The following is a 26,821-nucleotide window of genomic DNA, read 5'->3' as shown; positions in this document are numbered from 1 at the left end:
CACCGAATGAGTTATTTTTTAAAAAATGGGCTTTCTGAAGTTCCCAAAGTAATTAATAAATCAACACTGATTAAAAATATGACTTTAAAGACCAGTCAGATCAGTCGGCCTAACCCTGCCATTGAGAAGCAACACCATTGCACGATGCTAAAAAGATACAAAAATGAGTGCTACATTCTAACTATATACACTGTATATGTTACTAACCTCATATTCATATTTTTCTTTACTATACTGTACATCATGTGGCAAAAATAGTTGGACATATTAGCAATTATCAAGGTTCTATGAAAATCCACAAAGAGATGCTTGCACGGCCACATAAGATTAAATAAGATGTATACGTCCGTTAGGTGTGAGAGTTCTCATATGAGGGCTGCGCTTTACTGTCCATGTGAAAAGGTGATTAGTGAACAGAGTAAGATCTTGGAGACCATGGAATGCTTGCCTTACCACTTCTACGCACCAAGAATGTTGAGAAATGCTTTTAACAGTTGAACACTTCTCCATCCTTATTTTTCAGTTTCTCATACCACTTATTGTGTAAGTAAATGTGACAGAGGAACAATTATATTGATATAGAATATGTGAGGCCCATAGGATACCACCATAGAAGAACTTGTGGATCATCTGACTGCATCTTTGTCAAATCTTACCACCATTATCAGTGAAGCAGCAACCTCTGTGAATTACCAGATAAAGCAATAGATCAATCACTTGAAGAAGTAGAATTTTTTTATTGATTTTAATTAGAAGCAAATAACATTTCATAAAATTAAGTCAAACTAAACATAGCAAAAAAAAAACAAAATTCAACACCCCACCCCAAGAGAAAGAGAGGAGAGGCAGCATCCAGAGCTACTCTATAAAAGGAACAAGAAAGGAAGAGTATCCTTTTCCCCAAAGTGGAAGCTTATTCTAAAATAGTATTGATTAGATCCTGCCATGTTTAAAAAAAAAAGTTTTGAACAGAACTCTAAGTGATAATTTCATCCATCCATCCATTTTCCAACCTGCTGAATCCGAACACAGGGTCACGGGACAATTTGGACAATTTTAAATTAGATAAATATGCTCAATAAAAGATTTTAAGTTGAATGATTGAATGCTTTGCACATATGGAGCTGGAGTGTATTCTGTGAATGGATGCCTTACACTCCTTTTCTGAAATATTAAGTGACAGATCCTTTCCCCAATGTACTCTGAGGTCTTTGAAAGGAAGAGTCTTTCAATATTTTTATAAATTCTAGAGTTGTTATCTGACTGTTCGACAGTGATTGATATTTCTTCTGGAATAGAACAAGATTGGAGGAAAGGAAAATTGGGCAGGTTCTGTTTAGCAAAGTTTTTAGCTTGAAAGTAGTGGAAGAATTGTGCTGATTAGAGGTTGAATTCAAAGCGTAATTGTTTGCAGGATGCAAAGACATTATCTATGTACAAGTCTCTAAGTGTTTTAATCCCAGACATTTTCCAGACATTAAATAGTGTATAAGTTTGAGAGGATGGAAAAAGGTAGTTGTCATATAGTCTTAAAGTGCTTCCTACATTGGTTCCATATTCTAAGAGAATGAATGGCAATTGGATTATTAGTGTTTTGACAGTAGTTTGTATTAACTGGGGCACAGATCAGGGAATATAAAGAAGTACTGCAAGATTGTATTTCTATACAATTCGATTTGTGTCGATGTCTAGGGGCCTCACGTATAAATGGGTGATGTTGTGTACGCTTCTTTCCTCGCACACTTTGAGATGTATAAAAACTAAACTTGGCATAAAGCCACACACATTTTCACGGTAGCTTACACAGGTTCTGGTCAGTTTTGCAAACTGATGGCACCCAGCATCAAATCAGTGCTACTGTTTCTGTGTTATTTACTGTACCTTTCTTTTTCATATTCACATCAATAATGCAGGATTTGTCAAATACACTACAATTAATTGCATATCATTTACAAATTTAATTTACTTGATTGTAATCATTCCGTAACAATATAATGGTGCATGGAATGGCCAAACTGTTCCAACTACCAAAGCTGCTTTAGCGTTGTTAGAAGACATTGCAAATGTAAGAATTAGAAGAGAGAGCGTATTTATAGATGATGATGACGTCTGGCTTCTAAGTCGATTTCAATTTCTAAGAGCTATCCTCTTGGAGCTGTGTGCAGAACTGACACTGGCAGGGCAGACTTTGAGGAATTGTGCTCTACCTTCTACTTTGCAAGTTCTGTCCACTCTCAGGTTTTCAACCACAGGAGCTTTTCAATGTGAACTTGCTGACCAATCGGGTATTTCACAAACATCACAGAGTCACGCCATGCCAGCTGTATAGGATGGTATAATCAGTTTGTCATCAAGATACATAAGATTTCCTTGCACTGTGTTTGAACTGTGAAACATTAAAGTACGATTCGCAATAACGTACAGTTTTCCAAATGTAATCGGAGTGGTCAGCATTCACATTGCTATTGCAATGGTACTGGACAAGTTACATTAGCCAGGAATGAATCACTGAAAGAATAAGCTGACAATACATCATATATAGTTGGAGAACCTATGAAAACGGCAGCTCCGTACAGTTGCAGGTGCTTTTTCCAACTAGTGCAGCAAAAGGCAAGCAGTTCTTTTAAAGATAGCGAATCACCTCAGATAGCCATGTAAAAAGCAGAGAATCGATCTCGTTGTGGTGTGCGGTGCCGCCACTACACTATAAAGGCACCTTCAGAGAATGAATTTGCTTATGTAAATAGAATGCACTTCCACTCTATTAATGTGTTGCTCTATAGTACACAAAGTGTGTCACATTGTGCATGCATGTACCAGAAGAAATGTGCTATGATGAACCTGATCCTGACCCACCAAATGATCAGCCAAATCATTGAAATAGCAAGAAAACCTTGGGAAGGATGTTAATTCTCCCTGCTAATGTAAGATGGAGGGAAGACCATCAATAAAAATTTTGTTTAATTTTTTTCCATGCAGGCAGCAGAATTTTGTTGATAAAGAGCTTTATATTTACTTGTGAAATTCACCCCTAAATATTTAAGATGATCTGCTAACATAATTGGGAAGGTGTCCAGTCCGACATTGTGAGCTAGAAAATTCACTGGAAAGAGCACAGATATATACAGTATATGGGTCAGATACATACAGTACCATATCATCTACATATAGTGATATTTTCTGTTCAAGTTCTTCTCTGACAATCCCCTTTACCTCTGATGGATTTTGAAAGTATACAGTCAGTGATTCAATGGCAATTACAAAGAGCAACGTGGTGAAAAGCATCCTTGTCAAGTACCACATTCTAGTTTGAAATAGTCTGAAATAATGTTGTTAACACAAACTGACGCTTCTGGACTAGTATAAAGTAGTTTGATCCATGCACATATATTTGGGCTGATCCCAAATATGTGCAATATGGTAAATAAGTAGTCCCATTCAACCATATCAAATGCTTTTTCTTCATCTAAAGATAATAAGATCTCTGGTGTGTTAGACTTAATGGGTGAATATATTATACTAAACCAATGTCGAAGGTTAAAAGTTAACTGTCTGGCTTTAATAAACCCAGTTTGGTCTTGTGATATTATAGAAGGAAGCACTTTCTCAGTCCCTCTGGCTGCAACTTTGGAGAGTATATTAACATTGTTATTCAGAAGAGAGATTATTATGCATGATTCACATTGCAGTAAGTCCTTATTTTTCTTAGGATTGATGGTAGTTAATGTTTGGCTAAAGGTTTGAGGTAGAATTTTGTTGTCTTTAGCTTCTATAAATGTTACTAATAATAGTGGAGCTAACTTATTTGAAATTTTTTTGATAAAATCCCATTGGGCAGCTGGCTGCTTTCCCACTCTGAAGTGAGTTTATAGCATCTAGTAATTCTGAAAATGTCAGAGGTTTATCCAGTTACACAGAACTAAGAATATCTAGCCGTGGTATCTTTAATGAATCAAGAAACTCATTAGATTGTGTTTTATCTTCTTTAAACTGAATGGAATATTTTGATGGCCAATAAATTTATCTCTGTCTGTGCTGTTAATAGCTGCTATTGCATTACACGCTTTGTGCTTGTGGATTTGTTGGGCTAAGATCTTATTGGCCTCCTCTCAGTTTTTTTTTTTTTTTTTTTTTTTTTTTAAATATTTTTATTTTATTAATTTTCATTGTAATCATTCCATACAAACAGATCAATTTATAACCCAACAAATTTGAAAACAAATCAAACCCCACCCCTGAGAAGGACAGCTTAGCTAAAGGAAAATTTCTTTAAACTTTTTAATAAGGCAACATTAGACAAAAGAAGGGGAGAAGTAAATATCTATATAAATAAGAGATGGAGAAGGGAGTTAAATGCAATAATAGTTAATTCTCTTATTCTAAAATAATATTGATTAAATCCTGCCAAGTTTTGAAAAAAATTTTTTTCCAATTTCAAATAATATAAAACATCAGTTTCCCACTGACTTATAAGAGGAGAATTAGGATTCTTCCAATTTAACAAAATAAGTCTGCGTGCCAAGAGTGTAGTGAATGCAATCACCATTTGTTTGTCCTTCTCCAATTCAAGTCCATCTGGAAGGACACCAAACACAGCTGTTAGTGGGTTAGGAGGGATTGTGATACTAAGGCTGTCTGAGAGGCACTTAAAAATTTTTGTCCAAAATGATGTTAGTTTGGTGCAGGCCCAGAACATGTGACCCAGTGAGGCAGGAGCTTGGTTGCAGCGCTCGCAGGTTGGATCCTGGCCTGGAAACATTTTGGACAGTTTTAAGCGAGACAGATGAGCTCGATATATAATTTTTAGTTGAATAATTCTATGCTTTGCGCATATAGAACTCGAGTGAATTCTCTGCTTTGCTACCTTCCACTCCTTTTCTGATATATTGATTAAGAGATCTTCTTCCCAATGTCCTCTTGGATCTTTGAAAGGTAGGGACTCTAATAAGATTTTATATATTGCGGAAATAGTGTTTGTTTCCTCGGAATTGAGCAGTATTTTTTCCAGCATTGTGGAGGGTGCAAGGTGGGGGAAATCGGGCAATTTCTGTTTAACAAAATTTCTAATTTGAAGATAGTAAAAGAAATGTGTAGCTGGGAGGTTAAATTTTGAACGTAATTGTTCAAAAGATGTAAATATGTTGTCTATATAAAGATCTCTGAGCATTTTAATCCCAAAACTTTTCCAGGTATTAAAAACTGGATATACTTGCGAAGGTTGAAAGAGGTGGTTCCCTTGCAGAGGTGCCACTGATAAAAGATTTTCCATCTTAAAATGCTTCCTAATTTGGTTCCATATTCTGAGTGAGTAAAGCACAATTGGGTTATTAGTATATTTGCGATAACTTTCATTTATTGGAGAGCAGAGCAGGGAATATAAAGAAGTACTACAGGATTTTACTTCTATTGCAGACCAAGCCTGTGTATGTGCATTTATTTGTGTCCAGGTTTTTATGGCTTGTATGTTTGCTGCCCAGTAATAAAACTGAAAATTAGGTAAAGCCATGCCACCTTCTGCCTGAGGTCTTTGTAGGGTCGCTCTTCGGATACGTGGGTGTTTTGAGTTCCAAATGAATGAGGTTATTATTGAATCTAACTGTTTAAAAAACGATTTATTGATATATATTGAAATGTTTTGAAATAAAAAGAGAAGTTTAGGAAGGATATTCATCTTAACAATGTTAATTCTTCCGGCTAGAGTGAGATGAAGGGTTGACCATCTATGCAAGTCTTGCTTAATTTTTTCCATACAGATGCCAAAATTTTGTTGATAAAGAGCTTTATGTTTACTTGTGATATTTACCCCTAGGTATTTAAACTGATCTGCTATGGTAAAAGGTAGGGTGTCTAATTTAATATTATATGCTTGTGAGTTCACTGGAAAGAGTATACTTTTATTCAGATTAATTCTAAGACCAGATATCTTTTGAAATTCTGTTAGTGCTGTTAAAACAGCAGGGACAGTGTTTTCTGGGTCCGATATATATAAGACCATATCATCTGCATATAGAGAAATTTTCTGTTCCAGTCCTTCTCTGACAATCCCCTTTATCTGATGAGAATTTCGGCAGTGAACCGCCAGTGGTTCAATAGCGATTGCAAACAACAGTGGCGACAAGGGACATCCTTGTCTGGTACCACGTTCTAGTTTAAAGTAGTCTGAGCAAATTTTATTAATACAAACTGAAGCTTCTGGACTGGTATACAGTAGTTTAATCCAAGCACAAATATTCGGGCCAAACCCAAATTTCTCCAATGCAGTGAAAAGGTAATTCCATTCGATCATGTCAAATGCCTTTTCTGCGTCTAATGATAGTAATATCTCTGGGGTGTTTGATTTTGCTGGTGAATATATAACATTAAACAAGCGTCGGAGATTTGAAGATAGATGTCGGCCTTTAATAAATCCAGTTTGATCTTGTGATATTACCGAGGGCAGCACTTTCTCCAGCCTTCTAGCTAGGATTTTTGAGAGTATCTTAACATCATTATTCAGGAGTGAAATTGGTCTATATGATGCACATTGTAACAAGTCCTTATTTTGTTTAGGAAAGACGGTGATTAATGCTTGTCGAAATGTTTGAGGTAGTATTTGGTGGTCTTTAGCTTCTGTAAATGTTACCAATAAGAGTGGAGCTAGCTGAGTGGAGAATTTCTTATAAAACTCTATGGGGTAACCATCAGGGCCTGATGATTTCCCGCTTTGTAGTGACTTTATAGCGTCTAGTAATTCTGTTAGCGTTAGAGGTTTATCTAGTTCCTCAGCACTTAAAGCATCTATTTGTGGTATTTGTGAATTATCCAGAAATGCATTAGATTGCGTGTTGTCTTCTTTGGGCTCAGTGGAATATAAAGACTTATAGTAATCTCTAAATGTGTGCATTATTTTATTATGGTCGATGATTTCTTCTCCATTCTTGTTGGTGATTACTGGTATTGCATTGTGAACTTCTTGTTTATGAATTTGTTGAGCTAAAAGCTTATTAGCTTTTTCTCCGTGTTCATAGTAATGCTGTCTAGACTTATAAATAAGTTGTTCAGTTTCTTTAGTTGTTAAGATGTTAAGTTCTGTATGCAGGGCCTGCCTTTTCCTGTGAAGAGCTAGCCTCCTCTCAGTTTTCATAAAAATGATGTCACGATTTAAAGATAAGCTGTTCCATTTCTTTAGTATTAAAAAGGTTAAATTGTGAATGCAAAACCTGTCTTTTCCTATAAAGTACCTCATTTGGAGACCCAGATCTATGCTAGATCTATTCTTGTAATTTTGCTGATTAACTTAGATGCCATCTTGGTTTCCAATTTACTTTTGTGAGAAAAATATTGAATAATCTGTCCTCAGAGATAATAATAGCATTGTACTTGCAAGATTTGATAGTGGGCAAAAAATTATTGTCTACTAAGAAATAATTAATTCTTGAGTAACAATGATGTATGGGTGAGAAAAAGGGTGCTCTTAGGTTAGGATTTAAAAAACTTCCAAAAAACTGACAATTACAAACTGTGTAATTATTTCTGCAATTTTAGATGATGTCACCATTATAGCTGAGGATCCATCCAGGTCTGATTTAAAACACAAAGTCTCTGGCCATTATAATTTTATGAGTGTTTGAATTTGGGATAGATGATAATACATTTTGGAAGAAAGCTCTGTCATCCACATTAGGTGCATAAATATTAATCAAAATCATTTTAGTATTGGATAGATTGCATGTCACCATGACATATCACCCTTCAGATTCTGATACAGCATCTGACACTACAAATTGAATTGTTCTGTGTATTAAGATTTCCACACCCCTGTTTTTTTTTTGTATAGCTGGAGTGTAAAATTTGGCCAGACCACTCTCTTTGCAACCGAAACTGGTCCTTACTTAGTAAGTAGGTCTCCTTTAAAAATTCTGTCTTGGCATTTAGACTTGTTAAGTGCAAAAGTAATTTTTTTCTATTTAATTCATGATTGAGACCCTTGACATTTCAGCTCACAAAGTTCACTAATTTGTCATAGAAATATTGCTTTGGAACTTTTGTTGGCATTTTGTAGTCTTAGGTTAAGGTAGTACTTTGTTTACTTTGTTACATATGATAGCTTTGACATAGATTTCATATTATTGCCAAGTGAAACAGCTATGGAGCATATTGTTATGTTGGCACTAGTGAATATAGGGGTAAAAGAAAAAAAAAAGTTTTGCTCTCCTTCTATTCCCCCACAACCCCACTTCCTCCATTGTGCCTCTATGGGTGAAGCAAACCACACTTCGTGAAATTCCGGTCTTCTGACATGCCAAGACGCCATAGCATGTCTAGAGTGAATCGAACCCCCAGTAATGGTGTAGAGAAGGTTAACACTGAGATATCTTGTGAAGATACAGTCCAAAAACAATAAACTAAAGATATGCTTTTAAAACAGTCCAAATATAATAATCCAAGGGTATAATGTTAACAAATAACACTGTAAATACACTGTAAAAAGCTGGTTACATAATTAGAGTTTAATAACAACTCAATACCTTGTTACTTTTTGGTAGCCAAAGTGTGCATATAATTAATGAAAGAAATTTCAATATAATAACCGAAGCTTAAACATACTGCCAATAGCTGTTTACTTTTTGGTAGCCAATTAGCCAAGATGTAGCCATTAGCCAAAAGTAGCCAGAATGTGCATATAATTAATGAAAAAATATAAATTTAATAATAGCAGCTTAAAAAAGGAAAGGGATGGCCAAAAATAAAAAATATGTAGTTACGGCAAAAAATGTCCTATTACAAACGTTCCAAAATGCAAGCTTCAACTAGAATCTTCTTTTCCTTGCTGGAACACAGTGTGACTCATGGTCATGTGTTTCAAAAAGATGTCAGGATCAGTCTTTATAGGTCTTTATTTTCTTTGTCTGGGAACTAAAAATGTCTTCAATAACCACTTTCAGTTTGGCAGGGTACAAGAGGCTGTATATGATTTCAGCTCTATGTAGGCACTGTTTAGTGCTGTTGACTGTGGCATGTTTAGCAGCTGTTGCAGGGAAGAATTCTGGGAAAATATGAATGTGGTTGTTTTCAAATTGAATTTCAAAGAAGAAGGATTAGTAGAAAGTAGGATTTCATTTCACAGCATTTTGCCAGCAACTGTTGCTGTTGAATTTACAGTGGGCTTGTACAGCCTGGTCAACTATGAATTAGTTGTTTACCCACAATTTTACAATGTACAATGCTTTCCCAACACGGCAACCCTACATTTCTAACACACCTTCCATGCCTTTCTCATTTTGACAATTCTTTATGCCGCCAGTTGAATCTTTGTTCTACTTTCTTTCTAAATCGAAGTTTATCTGAGCTATAACATGAGCATTTTTTTAAGCTCTGGATTAAAAACTACTTACAAGGGCATCCAGTAAAATGATTCCAGGGTTAGAAATCCTCAAATTATTCTCCTAGAACTCTCAGTGGTATCAGGCATTCTCCTGCACCCCAGGCTTCATTTGAAGGGCCAAATTAACTGCCATTTCCCCTTATTTGTAAGTTTAAATGTACTGCAGAAGCCACTTATGAGACAATGGGCTTCCCTGTTGCCCCTGACTTTACTGAAGGTCTCTCGTTGAAGAAGCTAGTGTTCCTTATTTATCACTACACAAGTAAGTGTTGTTAAACAAGTAACTTTCAATGGCCTGACTCCTGTCCTTTAATACTTGAAACAATCTTTAGCCTCATCTCCGACTGTATTATACTCCATAACTATATATAAATGATAGCTAAATCTATATATAAAAGTTTTTTTTTTGTTTTTATTTATTTATAATTTTATTGATTTCATTTTAATCATTCCATACAAATAGATCAATTTTTACAAAAAATAGGATTGAAAACAAATCAACCCCCACCCCTGAGAAAGGGAGCATGGCCAACGGATTAAAATTTAAAGCTTGTCAAAATACATAAATTGATGAGTTTAATAGGCGGATAAAGATAAATGGAGAAGAAAAAGAAATGGGAAGAGAGTTACTTTCTCAGTGCTTTAAGAGCTTATTCTAAAATATTATTGATTAGATCCTGCCAGGTTTTGAAAAAGTTCTGCACAGATTCTCTGACTGAGAATTTGATTTTTCCCCAATTTCAAATAGTATAAAACATCAGTTACCTACTGACTTAAAAGAGGAGAGTTAGGATTCTTACTGTTTAGCAAAATAAGTCTGTGTGCCAATTGTGTAGTGAAGGCCATCACAGTTTGTTTGTCCTTCTCCACTTTAAGCCCATCTGGAAGGACACCAAACACAGCTGTTAATGGATTAGGAGGGATTGTGACACCAAGGATGTCTGAAAGGCACTTAAAATTTTTTGCCCAGAATTATGTTAATTTGGTGCAGGCACAAAACATGTGACCCAGTGAGGCTGGGACTTGATTGCAGTGTTCGCAGGTTGGATCTTGCCCTGGAAACATTTTGGACAGTTTTAAGCAAGACAGATGTGCTTGATATATAATTTTGAGTTGAATAATTGTATACTTTGCGCATATGGAGCTCGAGTGAATTCTCTGCATTGCTACTAATATGAGGAACTTTCACATGTTAAATTTCATTAAGCAGTTCATCTAATTAATGACAGTCTCAAACAAATGGTTGGCAGGTGATCAATTTTCCCATCATTTGCTGAAATATGTTCTCGCAATTTAACATCATTTAGAGTATGATAGTAGTAAATGCCGTAATACACAGGCTGTTGATTTGCAGTCTTTCTGTGTAGCCTTCATTCATTTATATCTAGAGTGTCAGATACTCGTGAGCAAAAGGAGTATCAATTATACAACATCTGAAAAGGATTTAGGAATTTATGTTGACACAAAACTTTAATCATCTAAGAAATGTACAGTCTGGAGTTTTTGTTTTTTTTGTTTTTTCTGTCCTTCTTGGCCATCGGACCGTACTTTTCTTCTATGTTAATTAGTGTTCCCTAATTTTAATTATTTATTTTGTCTTTTTTCATCATGTAAAGCACTTTGAGCTACATTGTTTGTATGAAAATGTGCTATAAAAATAAATGTTGTTGTTGTTACCTTCCACTCCCTTTCTGATATGTTGAGTGAGAGATCTTTTTCCCATTATCCTCTTGGATCTTTGAAAGGAAGGAACTTTATAAATATTTTTTTTTATATTGCAGTAATGCTTTCTGAGTCCTCGAAACTGAGCAATATTTTTTCCAGCATAGTAGAGGGTGCAAGATGAGGAAAATCGGGCAGGTTCTGTTTAACAAAGTTTCTAATTTGAAGATTGTGAAAGAAATGAGTTGCTGGAAAGTTAAACTTGGAATGTAATTGTTCATAGGATGCAAAGATGTTGTCTATATAAAGATCTCTAAGTGATTTAATCCCAAGTGTTTCAGATATTAAAAACTGCATATGTTTGCGAGGGTTGAAAAAGGTGGTTCTTGTGCAGAGGTGCCATAGATAAAAGATTCTCCATCTTAAAATACTTCCTACATTGGTTCCATATTCTGAGTGAGTAAAGCACAATTGGATTGTTAGTATATTGGCAATAACTTGAATTAATTGGGGCACAAAGCAGGGAATATAAAGAAGTACTGCAGGATTTTATTTCTATTGCGGACCAAGCCTGTGTATGTTCATCTATTTGTGTCCAGGTTTTTAAAGCTTGTATGTTTGCTGCCCAGTAATAAAACCGAAAGGTACAGCCATGCCACCTTCTGCCTTAGGTCTTTGTAGGGTCGCTCTTTGGATACGTGGATGTTTTGAGTTCCAAATAAATGAGGTTATGTTTGGATCTAATTGCTTAACAAATGATTTATTGATGTATATTGGAATATTGTGAAATAAAAATAGAAGCTTAGGAAGGATAATCATCTTAACAATGTTAATTCTTCCAGCTAGAGTGAGATGAAGGGTTGACCTTCTACAGTATGCAAGTCTTGCTTAATTTTTTCCATACAGACGGCGAAATTTTGTTGATAAAGAGCTTTACGTTTACTTGTGATATTTACCCCTAGGTATTTAAGCTGATCTGCAATGATAAAAGGGAAGATGTCCAATCTAATATTGTATGCTTGAGAATTCACTGGAAAGAGCACACTTGTATTTAAATTAATTCTGAGACCAGAGATCTTTTGAAATTCTGTTAGTGCTGTTAGGACTGCAGGCACGGTATTTTGTGGGTCTGACATATACAGTACCATATGATCTGCATGTAGAGAAATTTTCTGTTCAAGTCCTTTTCTGATAATCTCCTTTATCTGGTAAGCATTTCAACAGTGAACTGCCAGTGGTTTAATGGCGATTGCAAATAGCAGTGGTGACAAGCGGCATCCTTGTCTGGTACCACGTTCTAGTCTAAAGTAGTCTGAACAAATGTTGTTAATACAAACTGAAGCTTCTGGATTGGTATACAGTATATTTGTGGTATCTGTAATGTATCCAGAAATGCATTAGATTGGGTGTTGTCTTCTTTAAACTCAGTAGAATATAAGGATTTATAGTAGTCTGTAAATGTGTGCATTATATTTTTATGGTCAATGATTTTTTCTCTGTTCGTGTTGGTGATTGCTGAGATTGCATTGCGAATTTCTTGCTTGTGGATTTGTTGAGCTAAGAGCCTATTAGCTTTCTCTCCGTGTTCATAGTAATGATGTCTTGATTTAAAAATGAGTTGTTCAGTTTCTTTGGTTGTTAAGAGGTTGAGCTCTGAATGCAGAACCTGCCTTTTCCTATGAAGAGCCTCACTTGGACACCTGGCATGTTCTTCATCTATTCTAGTAATTTTGCTGGTTAGCTCTGATACCTTCTTGGTTTCTAATTTATTTCTGTGGGAAAGATATGAAATAATCTGTCCTTTTAAGAAGGCCTTTAGAGTTTCCCAAAGTATTCCTGCAGAGATCTCTGAGGATGTATTTGTCTCTAAGAAGAAACAGATTTGTTTGGATATATACTTTGTACAGTTCTCGTCTACTAATAGAAGTGGGTTAAGACGCCATCTGCAAGATGAGTGTGTGTGGCATAATGATTTTAGCTCCAAGATCAGAAGGGCATTGTCGGAAATAACAATAGCATTGTACTTGCAAGATTTAATCATAGGCAAGAAATTATTATCTATAAAGAAATAATCAATTCTTGAGTAGCAATGATGCACTGGTGAGTAGAAGGAATATGTTCTTGAGTTTGGGTTTAGAAACCTCCAGGGGTCTGATAGGTTGTGGTCAGTTGTAAACTGTAATTTGCAGTGTTAGATGTCATCCCCCCTGTGAAAGGAGACCTATCTAAGAGTGGGTTTAAAACACAATTGAAGTCCCCAGCCATTATAGTTTTATGAGTGTTCACATTGGGAATGGATGCAAATACATTTTGCATGAATTCCCTATCATCCACATTGGGTGCATAAACATTTTTCAAAATCACTTTATAGTTAAATAAATTGCCCATGACAATCACATATCTCCCTTCAGGATCAGATACTACATCTGATGCTACAAATGAGATTGTTCTATATATGAGAATTCCCACACCTCTAGATTTCTTTGTAAAGCTGGAGTGGAACATTTGGCCAGTCCAGTCTTTTTGCAGCTGGAACTGATCCTTGCTTAGTAAGTGGGTCTCCTGTAAAAATACTATTTTAGCGTTTAAACCTGTTACGTGAGAGAATACTTTCTTTCTCTTTAATTCATGATTAAGCCTTTAACATTCCAGCTCACAAACTTAACTGTCCCATCATGGAGACATTGATTCTGAATTTTTGATGTCATTTTGTAGTCTTAACTGGAAGTGAGACAGTTTTAACCTTAATTTCCAATTTTTCCCACGTTATTGCCATGCAGCCTATTGTTACGTTGGTAGTTATAATAATAAGGGTTAAAAGGATAGATTAGATATAGCTTGCTCTCTTTTTCTCCCCCCCTTATCCCCCCACCCCCCCATTTTGCCTCCCCACATGAGGCTGGACCCCACTTCACAAAGTCCCAGTCCTCTGACATACCTAGAGAAAGAGCACGTCCAAAACAAAACAAGCCCCCCAGCAGCGGTGTTTGAGGATTAAAAAGTAGAGATATCTATTGCCGATAAAGTCTAAACACTATAAGCATAAAATACAGTATAATCTTCAACAGTCTTGAAATATTAAGACAGTAAACCTGGGGAATGGTGTTAAAGAGTGGTCCTGGATAAGCATAGTAAACCCTAATGCAATAATAACAATAACAATAAACCAAGGGTATGATGTTAAACAGTCTCCTTTAAAAAAAAAAAAAAAAAAAAACACTTTGATTTCTTCCGCATATATGCCTATAATTGTAATTAAAATTTAAACATAAACAAAAAGTGTCTGAGAAGAGAGAAGAATGTATAATTATGGTACCCATATCATTGCAAGCAGATCAGACAGCAGGTAATATCTTCTTGCCATGCCATGACAGGATGCAACTCACTATCGTATTTAAAAAAAAAATTGTCAGGATCAACTTTCTTAATTCCTTTTCTGCTTCCTCTGTGCTGCAGAAGATGTAATATTTGTCTTGAATATCCACTTTCAATTTGGCAGGATACAAGAGGCTGTATCTGATATCGGCTTTCCGTAACCGCTGTTTAATGTTGTAAAAAGTTGCATGTTTAGCAGCTGTTGAGGGCGAGAAATGAGGGAAAATACGAATGTGGGTATTTTCAAATATAATCCCTTGTTTCTGTCTGAGAAGTGCCATTACATTAAGCTTAAATTGCAATCTCTCAAAGCGGGCAATTAAAGTCCTAGGTTTAGAGGTATTTGATCCACGTATGCGATAACCTGCCGCCATCTCGGTATCTGATTTAAAGTCCTCTCCAATTATTTTTGAGAATAATTCAGCTACAAATTTCACTGGGTTTGGACTTTCACGATTCTCAGGTAGACCTTTGAATCTAATATTATTCCTTCTGCATCCATCTTCCAAAGCCGCAAGTCTGTCTTTGAGTTTTTTGCATTCGGAATTCTCAGCTGTAGCTTTTCCATCGGTGGTAGATGCCATATGTTCCGCTGTTTCAATTCGAATCGTGAATGTCTGCTTAACATTTTCCAGCTGATCGGCAAGTTCTCTCAGTTTAGGCGCATTTTCCTGAATGTGTTCCTCAATTTTTCCCAGCATACCTTTAAAGGTTGCATTAAAACGATTATATCTAAGTTTTTCCAAGTCTTTATTATCCTGCCGCACCTCCAGCCACAGCTTCACATTTGTCTCGTTTTGCAGCTTCTCATTTGTCTTGAGCAAGCCATTTATTTCTTTCTTCATATTTTTCTGAATGTCTTTCTTAAGCTCACTTATGGCCATGGCTGTGGCCAATGTTGTGATCATTTCCCTCAGTTCGGACAAATTGCTTCGGTTTTCATGCTCCACGGGTGAAGTGGCAACCCCGGTTATAGCCAATGCCTCCGGCTCGCGAGGAGTAGATGAAAGCACGGACTGCAAGGCCATTTCTAGTTTCAAGTGTTCTTCTGGAATTGGCGAGCTATCATGACCTGCATCACTTGCAACTTCGCTCCCATTTTTGCTCTTGACTAGCAATGACGCAGTGGAACGGGGTCCTGGGAAGTCTGTGCTTTCGCCTGCCTTTTCCAGGTCAGTCTCTGAAAGGCCGTACCTTGCACTTGGGCCTGATGCCTGTCTAGACTTGGGTACAGCTTTATGTTTCCTTTCCATTTCTTTCTGACCCCCTTTCTTGTTACTCGTTTATATACTGTTTATATACTGTAGTAGAAACTCCTCGGGTTGGGTAAATACAGGATACCTCGGGATAATAAGAAATAGAGAGAAACTAAAGCCGCTGCTAACAGAGCTCTGCTTCAGACGTCCATCTCCCGTAACAGACGAGACCAACTCGAAGTTCATCAGAGCTATAACTTGAGCATTTTTTTAAGCTCTGGATTAAAAACTACTTACAAGGGCATCCAGTAGGTCGATTCCAGGATTAGAAATCCTGGCATTATTCTCCTAGAACTCTCATAGTGGTATCAGGCATTCTCCTGCACCCCAGGCTTCCTTTGAAGGGCCAAATTAACTGCCACTTCCCCTTATTTGTATGTTTAAATGTACTGCAGAAGCCACTTATGAGACAATGGGCTTTCCTGTTGCCCCTAACTTTACTGAAGGTCTCTCCTTGAAGAAACTAGTGTTCCTTATTTATCACTACACAAGTGTTGTTAAACAAGTAACTTTCAATGGCCTGACTCCTGTCCTTTAATACTTGAAACAACCATTAGCCTCATCTCTGACTGTATTATACTCCATAACTATATATAAATGATAGCTACATCTGTATATACTGTAAATCTATAGATTTATATAATGCAAAGTTGACTAACTGACTTACTCACTCATCAACAAAAGAACTATTTCCAATTAGTTATAAAGCTAAAATTTGGCAGGATGGCACATCTAGGTCACTAGGTATTTGCTAAGAAAGGACATTTTGAAATATCAATATTTAGGGGTAAACTCTCCATCCTAAATAATCTCATACTTGCTTTGATGGACTTGATTAAAATTTGTTGACATTACAGAAAAAAGAAAATCAATGTTTTTTTATTTTTGCTATGTATTAATATTATGCTATGCAAATGCTTTCACTGTGCCGAGATCGGGCTTTATGCAAACAAAGCACACAACAGAACTTATTGATGGGTCATGTGAATACCACTATTAGCCAACAGTTTGGACAAAAGACTGAAGATGACAGTGTCCTGGAGAAGTGATCACATTATGAAATGGAAAGAGAAAGTTCAGCGAAGCTCAAGGAAGAAGCAAAACTCAATTTTTAGCAATTGCTGCTATTTTGCTGTTGACTAAAAGTTTTCATTTTGATTATCCATTACACCCTGTTGACCTCTAGCCCCTCTGGTCACGGTGCTGAAAACTGACAATCCCCCCTCCATCCCCCTGCTCTTTGATCACAGTGCTGCAAACTCCAAGGGAGAAACGTTAGTCTTAGATAGTGGCGTTTGACTTTCCAATTGGGAAATGTTCTGACCTCACTCTTTATGTTAATACTTCAGTGTAACACATAAGGTATCAGCACTTATGTATATCTACTTCAGGCACTGCTTTGCATATTCATTCACATCTGTGGAGTTTACAGGGAACTATGTACAACTGATGAAAAACAAGAAAAGAAATACTGTGCTTGAATGAACAGCGTAAACCAATGAAATTGTAAACATTTAATAATGATAATTGGTAAACCTGCCATGCAATTATAAGACTCTGGTCAGCAGTGCAGGGCCTGCGGTATGCTCCATGATCAGAACAGTGGAGAAGAGGCATTTCAGGCACACCAGAGCAAGTGACAGAATCATGTTCAGTGTGGTCCAAGGTTAAAACATTGGAGCTTCTAACTGATAACCTTCCTCATCCTAATGGAAAGTAACAACTTGATGTAAATAGTTCTCAGCCCATTACAGTTTTTCAAGTGTTCTGATTTATAATACACAGGCCATTGGGTCAACGTCCAATAAATCTTTATGCTATGTTCATTTCCTTTTCCCCCAGTAAGGTAGTTCATTACAAAATATAATCAAATGTTAAATTATTCTACTTATTACCCATTTCAATTAAAAAATACACTTTCCTTTACAATTGTATTGTGCTATGATCATCAAGAAAAGACGTCACTAAGAAAAGAAGGAATTAATCTGATGAAGGAATGTTTTGCTCATGGACAACATGTTCAAGAGTAAGCAGCTCCAATGACCTATGCTATTATTATTATTACTTGACTGAAGCCTTTAATCAACAAATGCCTTTACAACATCTGAGGTAGAACTTGTTAAATTTCTTTTGGTTTTCCAATTGGAGCACAGGCAGGTAAAGAGACTTGGTGATGGTCACATGGTGCCATTACCAGGATCTGAACTAGCAACCTTGGTGTTTGAGGAACAAAGCCTTAACCACTAACCACACTGTCTGCCAGTAATATTAGCCACTGGGAAAAAAAAACAAACTACAAATATTGTATAAGAAAAGCACTTATTTAACTACACAGTACTTTTGATACATCTGATTAACCGATGACACTATAACAGAGGCCTATTGTCTTATGAAATTTCCGGGAGAAATAAAGTAACACAGCTATTACAGCAAACGTGCAGCTTATGTATGACTGAATAAACATTTAAAGCAAACATCACTGTGCTTTTCATTATTAATTATATTTAATTCTCAGTAAATATGATTGATGACACATTGCTTCTTTTGTACTAATAATGGCACAATGTGGGCACTGATTGGATAATTTTCTCCTTAAACAAAAAATGAATTTTTATAATTTTAAGGTAGCATGTGACAGAGACTTTTAAAGGAAGAATGAAAAGAATAATCGGGAGTAGTAGGGTTCTATACTCTAAATAGGCAGACAACATGCAACTAACTAAGAAACTGCTATTATTAGGGGCAAATGCTTCCTTTCTTTAGAATTTGGTAAGTGTGTTCCTCACTCTTTTAAAGAGTTATCTGGACATCACATGCATATACACACATAAGGTAGATTCCCAACAAACAATGGCATCATAGTAACCCAAATTTGAGCACTTTAATGTCATAAACAAATAAAGAAAAAGTGAAAAAATAAAAAGGATGAAAAATACGAAAAAATAAAAACAAAAGAAGAAAACATTACTTTTTTTAACTGAATCATGACTGTCCCATTCTGAATCAGGTCATTCCTTACTTGCAAGAAAGTTCAATTTAACCAAGCATGTTCTATTAAAAATATTATCTTCAAAACTTTTTAAAAATATGGCACGATCTAATTAATAATATTTTAGAATAAATTTTGGGAAAGGACATTCTTCCTCCTTTGCTGGTTTTTAAATGTTTGTTCTTTCTCTTGGTTAGAGGTAGAATTCTGTTTAGTTAAGTTTAACTTGATTGTATATAATTTTACCTTCTTCACTTGTATAAGTCACACTTAATTATATGGAATGTTATTTTTGTCAAATAAAAATTTAAAAATTTACAAAAAAAAAAGAAATCTCCTTTTGCAAACCACCTACCCTATGCAAAATTCTCATCCGCAGCTTACTTCTCAGAGGAGGGACACATTCCTCACCAGGCACTGTGGGTTGTGACAGGAGCTGTTGTGTCACTTACAAATAAACAACAAAGCCCAAAGGGGTCACTGTGTATAAAAACCTTAAAGAGAAAACTGCACTACTGCCTGCAACCAGAAGGAGCAGCAGAAATTGTGTAGGGGAATTGTGACCAAACAAACACCATGGTATAGACACTAGAAGCTTATTAACTAGCTAAAGAATGTATCCATCTTGACCACATTATTTGAAAGATCAGAATTCATAAGTTATGAGCCTTTTTCTATATGAGAGAACAAGTTCAACTATCCATCCATCCATCCATTTTCCAACCCGCTGAATCCGAACACAGGGTCACGGGGGTCTGCTGGAGCCAATCCCAGCCAACACAGGGCACAAGGCAGGAAACAATCCTGGGCAGGGTGCCAACCCACCGCAGGACAAGTTCAACTAAGCTATTGAAATTTTATGTTTTGTATTGTTTGTTATTTTCCTTATTATTATCTGTTGTAAGGGAAAAACAAGTCCATGGTGAAGAACTGGGGAACCACCCTGGTAACCCCACATAATTGAATAGCTGGAAAACAAAATAAAACATGCAGCAATTGCGGAGACGTCTTCACGGACATGAGTTCATAACAGAACAGTTTCAAAATGGCTGATCTTCTGGTTTTAAGTCCTTCTGGCAGGAAGAGCCTGGTCCAGGTAGATGGACACCAGAATGTGACATCAGTGATGTTACTGTCACCAATCTTCCAGTCTGCAGAGAGAGGAAGAGAAAATGCATCAGGACACTTATTCCACCCCTGTCCCCAATGCACCCATTCATGACACTGTATATATACATGCGTAAATCCATCTTCTATTACCCTAATGTTATGAATAAACAGTATTGTTTGATTTATTGCAACAAGTGTGCATGGGTTATTTGTTCAAAAATAGTCTGCCACCATGTCTGAACCACAACAGAGAAAGTGTAAAAAAAGTGTTATTTAATGTAGACTTTGCTTCTTGGCTCCTTGTTAATCAATTGTATAGATCTCTTCATATTTCTGGTGTCCCAGTTGGAAGGTGAAACAGAGGTCCTTGGGTGGGCAAAAATTAAAATCTTCACACACACTTTATTAATCTGGTGTCCCTAAGGCAGCATCTTACTATTTTTATTGTTAATTAATTAACTGCAATGCCAGAGGCATCATTGATAATTAACTGATTGATTACCATCAATCAATCAATCCTTCTTCCCACACCATATGTACAGTATTTCTTACAGAAATCGCCTATCTTTGTCTCCTTGACCTTCTCTCCTTTATGCTGATGTCCCTGCTTGTAGCTTTATTGGGGTACTCCCAGTGGTGCCCATATCATCTCTTAGATATGGTCAGTGCATGTAATGCCCTGGTCCTATCTTGTGCTTTCAATCTTAGTCCCTACTGAACCCTACACCATAATGGTCTCTTTTAGGTAATACTCATCCATTTATTTTAGTGTGCTGCCCTCAGTCATAGAAGAGCAAGAACCTCAGTAGTAATGGATGTAAGGCAGAGCTCTGCCCAGAATGATTAAATGCTAGTCCCAGGAAGTGAGCTCACCCTGTCATGCTCAGGCAATTCAATGCCATTTGTAACCTGATAGGATGCCTTTAAGCAGCTAGAGAAATAAAACTGGAAAGGCCTGTAGAAAAAGTGGGCGAAGGTGTTTGGGCCAAAGGAAAGACATCAACATCTAACTTAGAACGCAGATCCCAAGTGATGTGAGCCAGCAATGTTTAAGTTCCATGCTAATGTATTTTGATATTAAATCATTTTCATGAGCAGGTGTAGTAGAAGGTATTTTAATTATTCAATATTTTATTTGGACAAGAATTATTTAATCTAACTACTTTATAATTTTATTTTGCAGTGTGCATGTTTTTTTGTGTGATTTGCTATCAGTAATCCTGAACTCCAAGCAACTGCCTGTGTTTGAGCACTGAGTGGAAAGAGTGATTTAGATTGTTTTCAGTTCTGACAGATTCCTTTCAAGGTTCATTCATTCTTTCTGCTTGCACTAGACTGACAGTGATTGACTTTATATCAGTTTCTCCATTACGCCTTCCATTACGGCAATTGGTTTTTCTATTAGATTGACTGAAGCGGCTGCTTACTTTGTTTTCAGTTGTTCTTGGTAGACAGAGGAGCTTTAAATACATTGCCATGCAGCTTTAATACGAAAGTAGAGTGTTTACATATGCTATCTATAATATTATGTTTTGAATGATGCAGATTTCTATGATGAGTACCTGAAACTGATGGGTGTATGCTGTCTGTTTCATTAGCCTATTGAAAAACTGTATGAAACTGAACTATAAAACTGAGAGTGTAATTTTTGTCAGGAAAGAGTAGCACTTTGGAGCAGAACTGTGTTTTAAATCCCAGTTGTATTTCTGCAGGGCAGTAAAAGGTCAACACTCATTATCAGGCCTTTTCTGGAGCATGGGGTTTCCCAGCAGTCAAGAGAAAGACTTGAATTTGACATTTCGAAAATTGTAGCTGAAAAAAAGCAGGGTTTTCCAATTTTCCTTTTTACTGTTATGTGATGTTTTAAAATTGTTGAGAGATAGTGAGGCTACAACTTGAATATATTTCTGTTTAACTACAACAACCATAAAATATTTTAAAAAACACTTTTTTTTAAACACTTGTCTTCCTTTCCTTGCTTGTTTAAGTATATATATCTTGTATCTGTTTCTATAAATATTGCACATACTTCAGATATTGTTAGCCCAGAATATTAGTGTATAAAATTATGGAGGTCTTTGCATTATGACCAGAGTATAACCACATAAAATTGCCCTGTGATTTTATCAAAGCATCATATTAATCACTTTGGACAAGGCATAGGAGACATCATGGCCATAAAATTGTGAGTCCCATATAAATCCTGCTTCTCTATCAATTATTTATCTTCATCTCAGATTTTTGTCCATTCTGTAAAGGCAATAAATAGCTTCTGGGGTGTATGCGCATGCCACATGATGCCTTATTTCCAGCATACATTGCCTTTGGGAGTCTTCTTTGATCTGGTCATCAGTCATTTAGTATCAGCCAAAGTATTGATTTTAGCATCCCTTAGACTGGCACGTAAATAGATAAATAAATAGATAAATATAGAAATTCATTTTTGTTCTGTGCAACATTTTGACATTACATTTATAAAATTATATTTCATGGCTGAAAATAAAAAACAACCTTGTGTTTCAAAGCAACAGAAAAGGGATTTCTTCCTTTGATTTGTTCTTTTCTCATTAATCTTCTTTTGCCTTCTGATAGAAATGACCTCACTGGAAAAACACCAGCAGTTTAAAAAGACACAACACCTAAATAATTATCAGCTGCACAGTACATTTTATTTATCATTACTTCCATTCTCTGAATCTGCTTTATCCAATAGCCTACATGAAAGCAATGGGTAAAAGGAAAGAACCAACCCTGGGCAGGCCATTAGTCCTTTGCAAGACAGCATTTCTTACCATCTTTCATCAAAAATACAGTAATTTCAATGGGGAGAATAGGCAACATTTAATAATGAATCAAAGGGTGAATTTCCCATTGGGATTAATAAAGTATCTATCTATCTATCTATCTATCTATCTATCTATCTATCTATCTATCTATCTATCTATCTATCTATCTATCTAAGGGAATTATGGACTATAGGGGAACATCTGGAGCTGTGTTTGTGTCCAAATAATACTCAACAGGAGCCACAAGTATCAAAACAGGAAACTTTTGTCTATAAAATTTCAGTTACAACCGAAGGAATCAAAGATACCATAAAATGGTAAAAACAACAAACTTCTAAGCCCTCAGGTTTATTTACACAATTTAACCCATGGGGTGGCTGGTTTGTTTACCACCCCCCCCCCCCCCCCACTCCCCTCCTTCCATATGTAACAGGCAATCCCTCAAATACCTTTTCAAATGCACTCTCCTTTGACTACTCCTGTCTTTTGTCAGAAGAGCTCTCATCTAACATACCTTCCAACTTCAAGTTCCTTTTAAGGCCTGGACAGTGAGTCCTTCTGGATAGGCCTTGAGATAAGTTGCAGGGTCCCAGGGGATGTGTAGAAGCTCTGCTGCTAACCAGACCAGAGCCTCATGTATAAACAGTGCGTACACACAAAAATGTTGCGTATGCCTGTTTCCACGCTCACATCGTGATATATAAAAAACTAAAATTGCCGTAAAGTCACGCACATTCTCACGCCAGCTGAATCCATTGCACAAGCAAATCTTCAGCTCAGTTTTGCAAACTTGTGGCACCAAGCGCCAAAGAGGTGCTGCAGCTCCTGTGTATTTACCCTTTATTTTTCAGATTCACATCCCTGAAGCAGCTTTATCAAATACACTGAAAATAACCGCATACCGTTTATAAATTTAAGGCATCTGATTGTAGTCATCCTGTAAAAATATAATGGTCCACGGAATGGCCAAACTATTCCAAATACCACAGCTGCTTTAGCGTTGTTACTCTCACTGCACCACTTGCTGCCTCAACCATGCGCAGTCTATTTGAACTTCTCCCATTTGGCAAATGCTTCAGACCCTTTCCTGTAGGGATCTCGCGGTTCAGAAACAATTTCATTCAAGAGCTCTAAACACACTCAATAGTCCATAAAGTGCTCCTCTTAGAACTGTTTGTATTATAAGTACTATTACCTCACTGTAAACTTGCAGTACAGTTGTAATATTGCACAACCTGAGCCACTTTATGAACCATTTGCACTATGTGCACTATATATGTACATGTATATTGTACTAATGGATTCATGTTGTATGTTTTTCATTGTTTTTATCGTAATATTATTATTATTGTTATTTTATCATTTTATAGGAAAATAAGTTTATGGAGGATTTGCATATTGAATCTCAATTGTATCATACAATAACAATAAAGGAATTCAATTCAATAGAAGAAAGTACATATATACATATGATGATGACTGACTTGTAAGTTGATTTAGATTTCCAAGCGCTATCTTCTTGGAGATTTTGATATCATTTTTAAGATGAAATGCATTCAAGAATGTATATTACATTATACAGATACATTTTTACCTTCATTTAAATAATGTATACTGTTAATAATTAAACGTGTGGGCACGGTGGCACAGTGGTAGTGATGAGCTGGCGCCTTGTTCAGGGATTGTTCCTGCTTCGTTCTGTATGGTTGCTGGGACTGGGACGACCCTAGATTGATAGATGGATGGAATAATTAAACATGTACTATGAAGATATTTCAACACTCCTTAAAAGTTTTGAAGAATCGGTGTTCTAAGCTTACAGATGGCTTGACATTTATTATAGAGCTGATTTTGTGGCGATTGGTTACTTGGAGAAAGAAAAGGAAGGACAGGAATTGGGGGCTAGTACGTTTGAAGGAGACAGTACTGCTGCAAGCATCTTGCGGATGGCAGGAACAATCTCTGGACGGGGCACCAGCTCGTCTGTACCACTGCGCCACTGTGCCCCCATGCTTAATACATGCTTTAATTCCTATCATCATGAAAATGACATCAATTATACATCTTAGTATTTAAATTGTTCAGAGAGCTGTAATATTGTGAATGTAATGTATTCTGTGTCCTGTTGGCGTAAGTGGCACGGCCATTTAAGAAGCACTTTGTGATTCACACACATAGAGTACATAGAAGAATGCATAGAATACAAAGCATTTAATGTGCTACTTTAGTTACGATGGGGTTTGAGTAACTAGTGAATTAAACGATTTTAAGATTAATTTTTTGATTTTCTACATTAATGACAAAATAAACTACATGATTAAAGTGGAAATTTCGAGAATAAGTTGACTTTTTTTTTTGACTGTGTCCCTATTTTTTTTCTTTTCTCAGAACCCTAATACGCTTCCATATGACACTCAGACTGTGGGCTACGCCTCTCCTTTTCATGGCATCTTTGATATGTGACAACTTCTTTTTTATTTCGGGCACTGTGTGACTTTCTGAACTTCAACTTTCAAGTTTCTCTGCCACTCTATATTACTCGATCAACTTCCTTTTGTTGTTTATACCACTGCTTAAACCAACGAATACTATGTTTTTCCTTTCCTCCAATTGGTATTCGCTGAAATTCTTCTCTTTTCCCTGTGCTTTTGCCGTTGTCTTTTCATAGAACACTAACCTTAAGGGGCTATTTATATTGGTTTGCATATTCAAAGAGGCATAATTCTGGGAGGAGTTGGGGTGGGGCGGCAGGCAGGTGCATGTGCGCTACATTTCATGCTGACTGGGATTTACGTAGGGGAAGAACGTGGAAGTTAGTGTACTGCATCTGGATTTTTTTGTGTGTACACACATTTCTATTTTTGTCTATATGCCATGTTTTACTATGAATTCCATGCACTGCGTTTTTGAGGCCCAAACATCCCTTTCTTCAGCCACCCTTGCCAACTTGTACTGTGGGATCCCAAGGCGTTCCCTTCATTGCAGGAGTCAACATGCACGGTAAAAATCACCTGCATTTCCTAAGTTGATATGAGAGACCATTCCCTAGTAACTGAATAGGCGTTCCCCACTGTTTTAGCATATTTGCTTCAATGTCTTCATAGACCATGTTTCTCTCTGATAGTAACTCCTGCTGCTGGCAAGTGATGGGTAACATTCACACATTTTATTACAGGGCACTAATATTTTCGTGATATAATTTATTCATGCAGTATAAAATATGGAATAATTAAAACTGACAAGTTTAGAATGGGAGGCATAGTGGTAATTAGTGATGAGCGAACCCTGCAGATTTTGGTTTGCTTTGAAAAGCATAAACATGGAAATGTTTGTGAACTTCGACAAACTTCTCAAAATGCATTGGTTTCAAAGGAGAAGGAGGAACTGAATTAATTTTTATTAGATTAAAATGGTGCAGTGGCCTTTTAAGTGCCTTTGGAGCTAGGGATAATTATTCCAGCTATACTGGACCAGTAATTGTAGGCAAAAATGTGATCTGAGCTGTAAGGCAGTGGCAGTGGCACTCACCACTGTGCCACCATATTTCAAACAACAAAAGTAGCAGACTTAACGAATACTACAAACAAACTATAACATAGGGCCACAAACTAATAATAAGTAATTAAAATATAGATCATTGCACTCACAGAGTTCCACTCTTGAGACATGCCTGGGCCGTGCAACGAAGTGCTGTCATGGGACTGGCTTGTTCCACTGTTTGAAGTTGCAGCTCTGAGCACAGTGGGAATGGCTTGTTTCCCATGTGACTGTGCAGATGTTTTGCAATTCCTTTTTCAATCAAGAAGATCGAATTGCCTTGTAAATGGTAGTATTTTGTTTTTATTTTTTCATAACATCTTTTATTTCTGATGGGGATGTGTGTGCCCTTTTAAGGCTTGTTTTGGGATCATGGCTCCGCATATGACTAAATTCCATGCATACTTAGCCATGTGGTGCAGTACCAGTGCACAGGGATCAGTGTTATACATCCGTAGGCAGTAATTGTAATATTCTAATTCTGGTCAGCTAATGCACCCCTTAAATGAAAATACTGCAGGTTTTTTGTTTATTTTTTTAAATGGAAAAGGGAACACTGAAACAGCATTTTTCTTACCCCTCTTGTGCTTGTGATCCAATGACTGCCACATTGTCAATGATCTTACGTTAAGAATAAGTAAAAGTTCTGCGCATGGTTGTAACAGCACTGTGATGTCACAATTGCTTCATAAAACATCATGAGGCTCTTGGAAAAAAATGTACAGCTAAGCCAGCCACATTG

This window comes from Erpetoichthys calabaricus, chromosome 3 (genome assembly GCF_900747795.2).
Source record: "Erpetoichthys calabaricus chromosome 3, fErpCal1.3, whole genome shotgun sequence".
Classification (NCBI taxonomy): domain Eukaryota; kingdom Metazoa; phylum Chordata; class Cladistia; order Polypteriformes; family Polypteridae; genus Erpetoichthys; species Erpetoichthys calabaricus.
Note: the sequence above shows the minus strand (reverse complement) of the source record.